This window comes from Priapulus caudatus, unplaced genomic scaffold (assembly GCF_000485595.1).
Source record: "Priapulus caudatus unplaced genomic scaffold, Priapulus_caudatus-5.0.1 Scaffold2091, whole genome shotgun sequence".
Lineage (NCBI taxonomy): Eukaryota > Metazoa > Priapulida > Priapulimorpha > Priapulimorphida > Priapulidae > Priapulus > Priapulus caudatus.
In genome coordinates, this window is record NW_014579152.1 from 57,123 (window position 1) to 69,860 (window position 12,738).

Below are 12,738 nucleotides of genomic sequence, written 5' to 3' on the forward strand. Positions count from 1 at the left end.
CAGCTTTCAAAACATTTTGAAAAAGTCACAGGGAGGACTAATGACTATAACCCCTAAGACATTCCATACGAGGTCTTTTCAATAGCGCTCCATAATCAAGGAGTTTGACCCCTTAAGAGGCATGATGGGGAATTTCCACTAAATATCACAAGGAGGGCCTTAAGAGGCATGATGGAGAATCCAAATTAAAAATCACACTTTTAAAAGGATGATGAGGAGCTCTTGATCGTCTCCAATGCTCTTGGGGTGTGATGATTAATCTATACCAATCAAATCCTCAGTATAGAGTGAAATCATCACGAAAATTGGATTCATATTAATCTACTGATTATCTATACATCTTTCACTTCATCATCTCAATGGCTTCGGTCACGGATTACATTCTTTCATCCAAACAACAAAAAGAGTTGATATGGAAAGCGAATGTAAAAAATTAAACTTGTTTTATTTATTCTATTCTCCATCCTTATAAAGCAAGAAGATTCTTAATCCATATACCTGACTATTTCAGCACAAAATATCATCACCTAATCCTCAACAACTAAGCCAAAGATTATTGTTAAGTAGTAAGCCACAGTATGATTACCCCTCCAGCCCTACTATTTCAATTCGGCAGAAAACCACTTTTCGCCACGTATAGTAGAAAACGAGCAGGTAACTTGTGGCAACCGTATAGGTACCTGTATTACCAGAGGGTAGTAACCAGACCTGTACCTCTGCCATACGTTCAGTCACTTACACACCACAAATTGTTGTGTGTTGCTAACCTTTTTGTACCCCCCTACATTGAGAACTCTATTGAGCGCTATTTCAACATAATAGACATATGTTTCGTGCGCGATTTCAACCACTTTTATGAGGCGCGATGATGCGCGCACCATGGCACAATTTCGGGTGCGCGGTGGAGCGCGAGCGCGATCGCGCCCCTTAAAAATGAAAGCCTGCTGTTGTTGTTGTTGGGTGGGTACGCCGGTGTCGCTGCCCTCTGAGGTCGGCGACGTCTTCATCCTTGCATGGGTTGCCCGCGGTTACTGACGTACGTGCCTGTTTGCATGTTGTTCACAGTACGCTTGCATGTTGTACGTCTCATCTTCTTCACACATTTAATATATAACTGTTACACACAGAAAAAGACTACCTACAAGATAGGGCTATTAAAAGAATATCTATCTTTTCAAACTGTTCGAATGGCTGCATCTCCGTGGCTGCCTCACTGCTGCTGCTGCTGCTGCTGCTGCCACGGTGTGCTATTTTGGTAGGCAGGGCGTGTAGACTGCCTCCACGTCGTTCGTTCTACGGCTTGCTTGCTGTTGCAGTGATGCTCGCGGTTACACATTAATTTCGTCTTCCTCATTCGTGAGCCAGGTTACTCCCTCCTCGTAGAATTTGATTACAATCTAGGGGCATTTAATATTTGCTTGCCGGGCTGGGACGAAATTTACCTCATTGCTGCCTTTCCACTTCATCAAAAACATGAGCTCTCCGGCTGGACTCGGATGCGCCGGTGATGCGCTCTGGTTGGAGTCCTCGTGTGAAGCCACGTGAATTCGATGAGTCCTCCTCCATCTTCTTTTCCTCTTTCAACTTTTGTTGAAATTCCGGCATCGGATCTTCGCTGTTTAATTTTGCTTCAAGCCCACTGTGTGTCATTGGAGGTTCGGGATGATGGAAGGCAGTAGTGGTGGGCTTCATAGCGGGGTAGGATTAGGTGATAGGTAGCATGCCGGCTTACTCGATATTAAAAATTTACTATTAATCAAATACATTACGTTAAGCTGAGCACAATTAGTGAGTGTTGTACTTTCATGAGTGAGAACGGCGTCCATGCTACACTGTACAAACGCTAGCGGCTACGCTGCTGCGCTGCCGCTGCCGCGAGGTCACTTCTTCACTAAGAATAGCTTCAGCGTGTTCCTACGCGTTCTATAGTCTCTATGGAAAGTTTCCATTTGCGATGGGCCGCTGCTGCTGTTGACGGTATTGCAGTCGACGTTGACAATGGCTACGCTGCCGTCGCGGCTGTTAATGTTGATGCTGCTGCCGGCGATCTCTTCACGATGATGCTGCTTCTGTCAACGTTGACGCTATTTTGGCGCTGATGATGCTTCTAGCGCTCGAAGTTTGATAGTTCTGAATGCTGGCGATGTTACGATGCTGACGTCACTGCTACTAAAACCACCTCTTCTTTCTTGTTCTCCTCTTCTTCTTTCTTGTTCTCTGTTTCTTCTGACTTTCTTCCGCACGAATCCTGGTGATCACGGCTGCAAATGTATCATTATTCTCTCTAAATGTACCAGGCTCTGCTATCGTACATGTGATGTGGGTTGTATCAGTGTTATAGACGGTTCGTACAGCACGTCGGGAGATGCCCGACTGTGTGTAGGCACGTGATCGTATAGGTCGTAATGTTATGAACCTTGCGTTGTGTATTCGTCTCCACTCGTTGTTTCTGTTCGTGCTTGCGTTTCCGCTTGAAGGAAATGTCAGACTTGCCTCTTGTGCGACGTAAGGCGAGTAGCGAATAACTTCACAGTAGAGATAACACGTATTAGTTGTAACAGACTAGATGGTTTTATTCTACTCAGAGAATCACTAAATACAGACATATATATCCATCGCGCGTGTGTGGTCATGGTGGGGGGGGGCGTATATGGTATGGTGCGAGCGCGTATCTCCGGACCATAGTGTTGTGACTATGGGCGAGGGAAACTGAGCTCAGCTGGGAATAGATTTTATATCGAACTTGATATTAAACCAGGGTCACCTGACCGAAAGGCTGGTTGGTGATTGGGCCACGCCCTTACTACGCAGTTAGAAAACCAAGCGGTCACGCGATGTGCTATTCCTAACCGCGTTCAAGTTTAGCAATGATGTCATCGCGCTGAGAATATCCCCACAGCTTTTCGCGTAGCCCTGCTATGTACAGTCGTCTGTGATTTGAGAAAATAATTGTATCAGCTAATCAAAATCACCACCGCAACGCACAACAAATTAGGAATTTTTCATGAATTAGTCTGGACAGTTGAACCCTAACATGTTTTTCCTAGTTTATCATGTTGGGAACTTGACAATCAGCAAATCCAATTTCTTATAATATGTCACAAGATTACATAATGTGCAATATGTGATGTCAAGAATCACAACCGCAACAGTGTTGCTTGGGTGTAGTCATTAGACAATTTCCGAGTTTATGTGCGAAATGTTATGTCAGGCTTATGTTTTCCTGAAAATGTAGGTATTATTCCTCAAAAGTAACAGATTTACACCAAAATTTTTCGACTTTTTAAATTTTTATTCCATGTCACACTTTTTGACACTGCACTGTGGACAGACCCACATACATACGTAGAACATTCGGCAAATTCGATAAGATTATAGTAAGATGATGACACAGAAGAGAAATCAGTTGTAACTGAATACTGTTTATTAAATAGTTTTGTTTCTTTTTCGTTGTATTGTACAAAGGGATGTACTGTAAAGAACAGGAGATAAAATTTAAAAACGTATTTGTTGAAGGCAAAGATTTGTGTAAATACACATTAAAAATTTTAAAAGACAAAAAACTTGCATGGAAATAAATATGGGTGTGTTAATGAACAGAATTGCTATCTTAAGAACATCTACAAATCTAACACAAATATAACATTAACAGATGAATAGGCATAATATGGTTGAGAAAACGAATGTGTGGGAAAAACAGAAGGTTTGTATGCAAACTCAAAATAGTTCCTGGCTTTCCTTGATACATTCAAGCTGTTGCTGTGTGTGTGTTGCCATTGTTGTCGGTCTTTGAGGGCTCATCGTTGTCATCATGGAGGTTTTCTTCGTTGAAGATCGCCTTTAAGCTGGCTTGATAACTATCCAGTTCTTTTGTTTTGACCATCTCTTCCTTGAGCTGGTTCATCTCGTTCTTGAGGGCGTGATTTTGTCTGGTAAGTTTTTTTTCCCCAGTATGCTTCTTGTCTTGTCATGATGTTCCTCATTTATTGTTTTGAGGGATTTTTCTACCTGTGAGACGACTTCCATTATTTGGCGTACTGCATATTCCACGTCGTACTGCTTATAATGCAGTCTTGTACAGATTCCAACCACTTGCAGCATTGATTTGTTCTGTTGCTGTAGTAGCATTTGTCTTGTGGGAATCCATCTATAACCAAAGTGACAGATGACAAAAGAAGGAATTATTAGGTGTTAAAATATCCAAAAAAAGAGAGCAAAAACACCCGATTTTTGTCACTTGCGCATGGTTACGTTAAAACTGAAAGAAGATATTAAGGTTATGTTGTTGCCGATTTGGTAAGGTAGCGATCCAATCATTGAATGGTACGGTCGCTGCATACACTGTGTATGCATAGATGCCAACTCTACCGCTTTTGGCGGTAGACTACCGCTTTTACTGAATTTGCAGCCTTGAGTTGTAAGCTTGATCGTTTTATGGGTAACGCTACGCACAGTGGAATAGGAACGGACCTGGAATAGTATTGCAACTGGCGGTGGTGATGCTGCTGCTACCGCTGCTGGTGGTACTACGCAATTAAAAGGGATCTCATGGAAACCAACGTTGTCAGTGTAAGTGCCATTTCTTCAGTCAGCTCTGCATGAAATTCAACTTGTAACATCTCATATCGAAAACTATCCCAAAATTACTGAACATTTAACTTCATTATTACATTCTTATTTCTACTTACATTATTGGGCTTACAAAAATCTCTTTGCATGCAGCGCAACGCGTTGACAGACGGCGAAATATTAGTAAGGCAAAGATATAGCGCCCCCTATTTTCAGGCAAATCTTTACCTTTTTTGTGTGTCTTTTTTAAGCCTTTTTGACCGTTTTCAACCAAGTAAAGTTTAGAACCCGTCCCGTGTATTCATCGATCTCTTCTGTGAATTTGGCGCTATTTGGATCAAAACTGACGGAGCCTTTCATTAACATACATACATACATACATACAACATTCGGCAAATTATAGTAAGATTTGCTGTATTCTTCCCGACATATGAGACCTAACTGGCCTGTGTGAAATAGTTTTGATAAAAAAACAATGTTTTGGTTACAGCCACATTTTGACACTGCACTGTGGTCAGACCCACCTACGAGTTCGAATTCAGTTCCGTGCGAAATTCAACCATTGTGATACCGGTAGCTAGAATGCTAGATGCTTCTCGTAATATTATCTTGATCTGCGTTTAATTGAATATCGTTTGACAATGGAGGCTATGGAAATTATGTTGATCTTTGCGGTGCTAACAGTTAACATTGGACATTGTCTGCAATTGCTGCTAGCTATGGACGACTCTCACCAAAGGGATTTGCAGAGGAGAAGAGCCCGTTTTCTACTCGCCCGACTTCGGGGACGCTGCCGGTTTAGCGTTAGACAGAGAGCGATGATCGTCGCACATCTTTCTGCGGCATTGGCCATGGGCAGTCTGCAGGATAGGCGGATAGGCAGGCTTGATAGATGGCATGGAAAATTGTTTTGGGAGCAAATTGTACTGAATTTCAGTGAAGAAGAATGGAGACGACGTTTCAGAATGGGAAGGGCGACGTTTGAATATATCGCAGATCATTTACGGCCAGCTATCGAAAAACAGATGACGAATTTCGGGAGACCGATTGACTACCGGAGAAGGATGGGCGTCGTCATTTGGTGGCTGGCAACTCCGTCAGAGTATCGCGCCGTCGCAACTTTATTTGGAGTTGCGATATCGACATTGTGTTTTTGCAAGAGAAGTGTGTTTTGCAATTAGAGATATCGACTTCGAAACGGTTTAGTTTCATGACGAACTTTCAAAATATATCGGATTACAGAAAGGGGTTTGAACTTCTTTACTTTAGTAAACTTTACTCTCGACTTTACTTTAGCATTACCAACATTTTCGGTGATTTGATAAGGAAAACTGAGACCAGTCCCACATGAAAAACTGACTGATGCATGACTCATGTTTCTGTAACAGCAGGGTTCTCCCCAGAGTCCTTTTGAGTATCGGCGCCGATACGCGGTCATTTCGGCCCGATACACTCTAATTGTTCCGATACTCACTCGAGCAGACCCGATACTCTGTTTTGCTGTGCCAATATCTTGATAAATCTTCCAATAAATGCCTATATTTTGTGATAAATAGCATTTTAAATCCCTCCATGCATCGTCGATATCCGCCATTTTTGTTTACTACCGATTGGAGACTTCTGCGCGGGTTCACGCGCAGGTCAATTATGTCACACGCTACGTGATTTAGTTGATCGTTTGGCAGGCTATTTGATAAGACTACACATGATTGGATCATCTCGTTCAGTCATCAGGGATTCAGCAATATGATTGGCTACAAATTTACTATAATCTACTAAAATGAACTCGATGACCTCGTAGTACGACGCTGTTTGAATATACTGCTATATTTGTTTGAATTTGTTTTCCCTCTCTCTTTCTGACCTTCACCATCAATCAGGAATTCAGGATGGATAAATTTATAAAACAATGGAAGTCCAAGAAGGATATCCATACAGAAGAAGACTCAGACTCAGTCTCAGTGCAGCAAGAGACTCAAGCAGAGTCTATAGAGAGTGTAGCTAAAGTTAATAGAGATCCAGAGAGCTTAACTAGCCCCTCTGAAAATAGTTGTTACTATTTTATGTCATTTCATGGATCATGAGCAGCACATTTCTCAATAAAGCAGGCATCAGATGGAACTTGTGCTACCTGATATTTTTAACTACTGCTTTTTGTTGTAAATATGCACTATTTTTCTGTCAATAAATACCTGCTAATTTGTGATTTAAACCCCTCAGAATGCAGCACAGAGCACCTAAAAATCAAAATTTTCCTGGGTGGGGGGGCATGCCCCCAGACCCCCATAGCACGCCGCGTCTCGCGCCTCCGGCACTCGCCGGATGCCTACGGCGCCCATAGTAGTCAATATATTATGTTATCATTTAGGGCTGAAATAATTTCCTGGCTATATCCCTGAACAGGTAATCTATATAAAATCTTTATACTAGGAATAAATAATCAGAAATAAACGAGCAGCCTACCTGTAACGGCCTGTGGTCGTTACAGTTTCCCTTGAACTGTATAGCTATTTCTTCCTCAGCTCGCAGTTGGAGCATAAACAGGTCCTCTTCTGTCTTCCAATTTTTTCCTCTTGATCTGTCCTCTTTTGACACGTCTTCTTCTTTATTACTTAATGAGCAAAAAATCACGAAATGCACATGTAATTACTAGTAATCGTGATAATAATCTGATAATACGTATGCATGCACTACACTAGCACGCTGAAGTGGCAGTGCTAGTGCAGTACACATACTATACTGTATGCACTGGCTTTGTATGCATACGTGGGTAACCCGGAAGTGGCATACACAATTTCCGGTTCACGGGTCACTGAATTTAGAGCGAGATAAAGTCGAGATACCTTTTATACTGACGTTAGCTCGGGTCTGACATGCCCTAGTGAACTATATTCGAATCAAAAAAGTTCCAAGCGTCGTCATTGCGTACGGCAGTGGTATGGGGGCGTGGTATGGGGGTATGTTTCGGATCAGATGACGGACCACCATGCTCCAGAACTAGGAACGGTAAAATGCTGGCGCAAGGTGGTGTTCCATCTCATAAACAGGACTGTTACAAATGCATACATATGCTACAAGAACAACCCTAATGATCCAACTGCACCAAACAAACGCATGACACATTTGGATTTCATCATTGCCGTCATTGAGGGGCTTATTGGCGGCTACCACGAACCCAGAGCGAGGGTCGGGAGGCCTGTCTGGTCGGAAGTCTTGGTCCTGCAGAGGCTAGAGTGACTGCCAGACACTTGCCAGACACTTCCTAGAGAGGCTCCCATACATTAAACGGAAGAAATGTGTTGTCTGTGCACAGAAACGTGACGTTGGATTCAAGTGTACGAAGATAACAGCGTGGTGCTAGGACTGCGGTGTTGGACTATGCAAGACATGCTTCCCACAATATCATAAGTAAGGTAGGAAAATTCAATTTTTTACTTTTACTCTTATTGACTCTTACAGTGTATTTATGTATAATCATAATGATTTTACCATGATTTCAGCCTCAAATAATGCCCTAGAGAAGTTTAAATCAAAGTTACCCATTTTTAGGTAAAATTTGGGAATTAATTCGCCCAAATTACTACGTATTTTGGCAAAAACCTGCCTCTAAAAGGGTTAACATTCCAACCTTTTTTAGGAAGAAAAATATTATGTCTGGTGAAACGAAAGTTTTTCGAGCGATCGTAAAATCGCAAGTAAGAGAGTGCATAATAGGCTTAGCCAAAACATAAAAAAATTCTCACACAATCTTTGACATCAGCTGAAATAAACTTGGCATCAGAGATCACTTATATATGTTTTATGCTCTGCAATTTTAGAAAATGCATTGTATCAAAACATGCCTGATTAGAAATTTATCTATCAAAACCAAATTGTTGAGTGAAATTCGAGCAACCTGTCAAGACAATCGATTTATGGAAGTCTGTATGAATGCAAATTCACTCTGTGTTAACAACTGACAATGGAATAGAATAAAAGTTCACCATTTTTCTTCTGGTGTGATCAGTTTTCAGTTGGCTGTCCAGGTGTTGTAAGTCGTCTACTGTATTACACGGAAAACGAATATTGGCTCTTCGATATCTTCAGCTGGCTCGGCTGGTTCACAGAGTTGGCATTGTTCCAACCGTCTAAGGATTTCACCTTGTTTCTTTTGCTCCTGTTGCATTTCGGCCATTATACTAAGGAGTTGCTCTGAAATTGTGACAAATGAGTCGAATTTATATTAAATTCAAATAATAGGGATGTGGATCAAGTTTCCACAGACCTGTCTGGTAACAACCTGAAAATAGTAATGGCTACAAATTCAGAGTGGAAACTACATATATAGTTCAAAAGAGATTGATGCATTCAAGATGAATTGTTATCCAGGAAACTACTACAGATCCACTGGTAACAGATCCACTGGTACACCACTAACAGAATTATCGAGTGGTTTCCTACAAGTATTAAAAGAGGAAGAAGCTGAAATGGTCTGGTCTCCAAAGGCAAATGACTCCTGAGGACGACCATGCTGGTGCCATGGTCACCATGGTGTGAGCAAAATACTGCAACTTACCTAATGTTGCCTGGTTGAATGAAGATGTGATGTTTGGTGGAGTAGATAAAGAGCACCTAGTCTCCGTATTCCTGCTAATACTACTATGAGCACCTGAAAAAAAAAAACGGAAAATCAATCATTTGGCATTCGACTCTAGCAGGTCTAGTTCTTCGACTCTGGCAGAGCTGCCAGATTTGAATCTCGCCATAGCATGAGGTTCTGGCTCATGCCCATGCCAGAATCACCAACAACCCCAAATTGGCATGATTCGTGCATGATCAAAGTGGCACAGACATATGCTCAGCTTCGTTTGCTGTTTAAACTGCAAATTTCAAAAGCCGAAGTAAACTTTTGAACGAACGGCAGCCGCCATTTTCTGTTGCGCCTAAAAATATAAATACACTACACTATTCCACAGGTCTGTTCTATCTAGGTCAGCCAGGTAGCCATGAGTCATCAGCCCAATCAGACTGACTGATTGGATGTTTGGACTTTAAGGCCAAGCGGGCTAATAATGTACCATCAAGATTTTGGCCCGATTTGCGATCACAGCAAGTTGCATCTGTTTTTCAGATTAGACTTACAAGGTTCTGTAGCGCCGTCTTTGACAGCTTACAAATAGTACGAATATGCTACAATGTACATGATCATCACTTCTCGAAGGAGGACTAGCGGAGAAATCTAAAGGTTGTGTCTTGCCTTTTCGTCTCGATACCTGCTGCCACTGGGAAAAATTATGGTCTGAAGTTAGAACTCTGCTGATTACTGGTTATATACCCGACAGGGGGCAACATATAATCCAGCTCTATTTTACTTTCAGCAAACCAGGCCATCAACACTCGTCTCAGGTAATATACATGCTGGCTCGAATGTTGCAGATAGAGACTATTCGTAGAGGGAGGGCCGGTGAGCAATTTCAGCAGATCATCGTTAAGAGCAGCAGTAGCAGCATTAGCAAGTGCAATTACACCACACATGGAAGAGCAGGTCTGCAACAAATAGTTGAGGCATCGAACCGTCACATCGGTGACCGTTTGTAGTGGTCGCTTGAGGACAATGAGCCAGGGATACATCAGGGCTTAAAACTAACCGAAAATGTTCACTAGCCAGCAGGGCTAGTGACCTGTAAAATCTACTAGTTTTTAAAAACATCTCATAGCCCTTACTTTTCTGAAGTGCGGCGCTGAAGCTATGCAGTGAGCACAGTTTTGCCATTTGCGGGGGTGGGGGGGAGTGAGGTGGGTGGATCTGGTTTTTGATTTTAGACGCTCTTATGAAGCCTGCTAAAATTTAATGACGAAAATTGAGAACATATTTGTCTGTTTAATAATCACTTTTATTAATGACAATTTTACTATTTAATCATTATGAATTATGTCTCAGTCGTCCGGCATGCTGAAGGCAACGTCATCATTGGCCTTGTCTTCCAGCTGCTGTAACTCCTCCTCCTCTACATCACCAGCATCCTCCATGTAATTTGATCTTCTGGCTCTGCTGCCTGCTGAATTCCATAGGTGGATGGCTTCACTCGGATCAAACTCCCCAACCTCCAAGGTGCCCAATAAGACCTTCAGTAAATCTGACAGATTACTGTCGAGCAAACAACTCCTTCAATCGTTTTTCACACTTCCCATTTGGCTAAACCCTCTCTCAGCCTCGACGCTGCCAGCAGGGAATGCGAAGACCAGGTCGATTAGCGCAAGGATGTTGGGACATTTGGCCACCATACCCCTGTTGATTGTTTGCCAGGAGAGCGATTTCATATCTGGGTAGCTAGAATTGTAAAAAAATAATACAATAATTTAACTCAATTCTCAAGCAGCATTTATGTAGTACCTATATAAGACAGGCTTCACTAAAGAACTGGAATGATAATTAAAAATTGTCTTACCTCTGGTACATAAGGCACTTGAGTCTGGTGAACTCTGGCTCTATCAGGTTGCTGTCCTTATCAGCTGCATCCCGTGCTGGAGCAAGCTTACCAAGAAGTACAGCGACCTGGTCATCTCCAAAATCTGAAAAATAATATTCTACTGTTAGTACATATGTCACCGCGTGCTTCTTTATTTAAGCCCACGCGTGACGGCGTGATCGTATCTCTGTTTTAGTACCCCGTGAGGGAATAACCCGGCTCGAGGATATAAAAACCAGTCCGTAATATGTAACGCAAGCTTCTACGTTATGATTATTGTGTTGTTTGCTACGTTATGTTTCGCCAAAAGACATAGATAGCTGATGCATAGACAAGAGAAAGCCAGTTGTTACCATGATTTGCAGTTTACTGATGGTTTGAGTACAATTACAGCTGTTGTCGCGGTCGTGCCTGGTTGAGGAGGAATTCCCCGATCCTCCCCGGCTCTCGGCTTATATACGCCAGCCACGACCGCGTAACCCACATGAGTCACGCGTGCGTCACGCGTGCGTCACGCGTGCGTCATCCGTACTCCCGCGATATCACATCGACACAAGCCCTCGTTAGGGCTCCTTTGAAGTGCCGAGCGAGAAGTGATAATCGACCGAGCTGTGAAGTGCCGAGCGAGAAGCGAGGCCTTCACAGCTCCTCCACAGCTCGATCGATCATATAGACACAACCCTCGTTAGGGCATCGCGGACTAGCCAGCTCAATTTCAGCTCTATTACAACTCAATTACTTCGACCCGCGCACTCCCGCTTTCTCGAGAGAGAGGATTCATCTCTCGAGCGCTTCTGCCTTCTCGGCCAAACTGTTTGCACAGACACGCCCCCCACTTAGAGCTCTATTCAGCTTCTGAGTGAGGAGCGCGGGAGATACGCGGACCTAAACCAATTTAATAACGCACCGCTACACTTCAAACACTGCCAGGACGTCGATACTAGCACCTAAGTGTCAGCATCGATCCTGTAGCAATCCTGTAATGAACGCGCACTCCCCTCCTGACCACACCTCCTGAGTGTCTGAGCGAGGAGCGCGGGGAGATGCGCAGACCTAAACCAATTTAATAACGCACCGCTACACTTCAAACACTGCCAGGACGTCGATACTAGCACCTAAGTGTCAGCATCGCTCCTCTAGCAATCCTGTAATGAACGGAGGAGCGCGGGGGAGATGCGCAGACCTAAACCAATTTAATCACGCACCGCTACACTTCAAACACTGCCAGGACGTCGATACTAGCACCTAAGTGTCAGCATCGATCCTCTAGCAATCCTGTAATGAACGGAGGAGCGCGGGGGAGATGCGCAGACCTAAACCAATTTAATCACGCACCGCTACACTTCAAACACTGCCAGGACGTCGATACTAGCACCTAAGTGTCAGCATCGATCCTCTAGCAATCCTGTAATGAACGGAGGAGCGCGGGGGAGATGCGCATACCTAAACCAATTTAATCACGCACCGCTACACTTCAAACACTGCCAGGACGTCGATACTAGCACCTAAGTGTCAGCATCGCTCCTCTAGCAATCCTGTAATGAACGGAGGAGCGCGGGGGAGATGCGCATACCTAAACCAATTTAATCACGCACCGCTACACTTCAAACACTGCCAGGACGTCGATACTAGCACCTAAGTGTCAGCATCGATCCTCTAGCAATCCTGTAATGAACGGAGGAGCGCGGGGGAGATGCGCATACCTAAACCAATTTAATTA

The 12,738-nt window shown here is 43.3% G+C and overlaps 1 long non-coding RNA gene across 1 annotated transcript in view; it reads left to right on the forward strand.

The window, feature by feature from the left end:
* The first annotated feature begins 1,693 nt into the window (after window positions 1–1,693).
* The window catches only part of LOC106818209, a 14,053-nt gene continuing 3,008 nt past the window's right edge, over window positions 1,694–12,738 (forward strand). The window contains exons 1-2 of the long non-coding RNA XR_001395163.1: window positions 1,694–1,708; window positions 4,277–4,281. This is a non-coding gene — a long non-coding RNA (uncharacterized LOC106818209). The remainder of the gene's footprint in view (window positions 1,709–4,276; window positions 4,282–12,738) is intronic.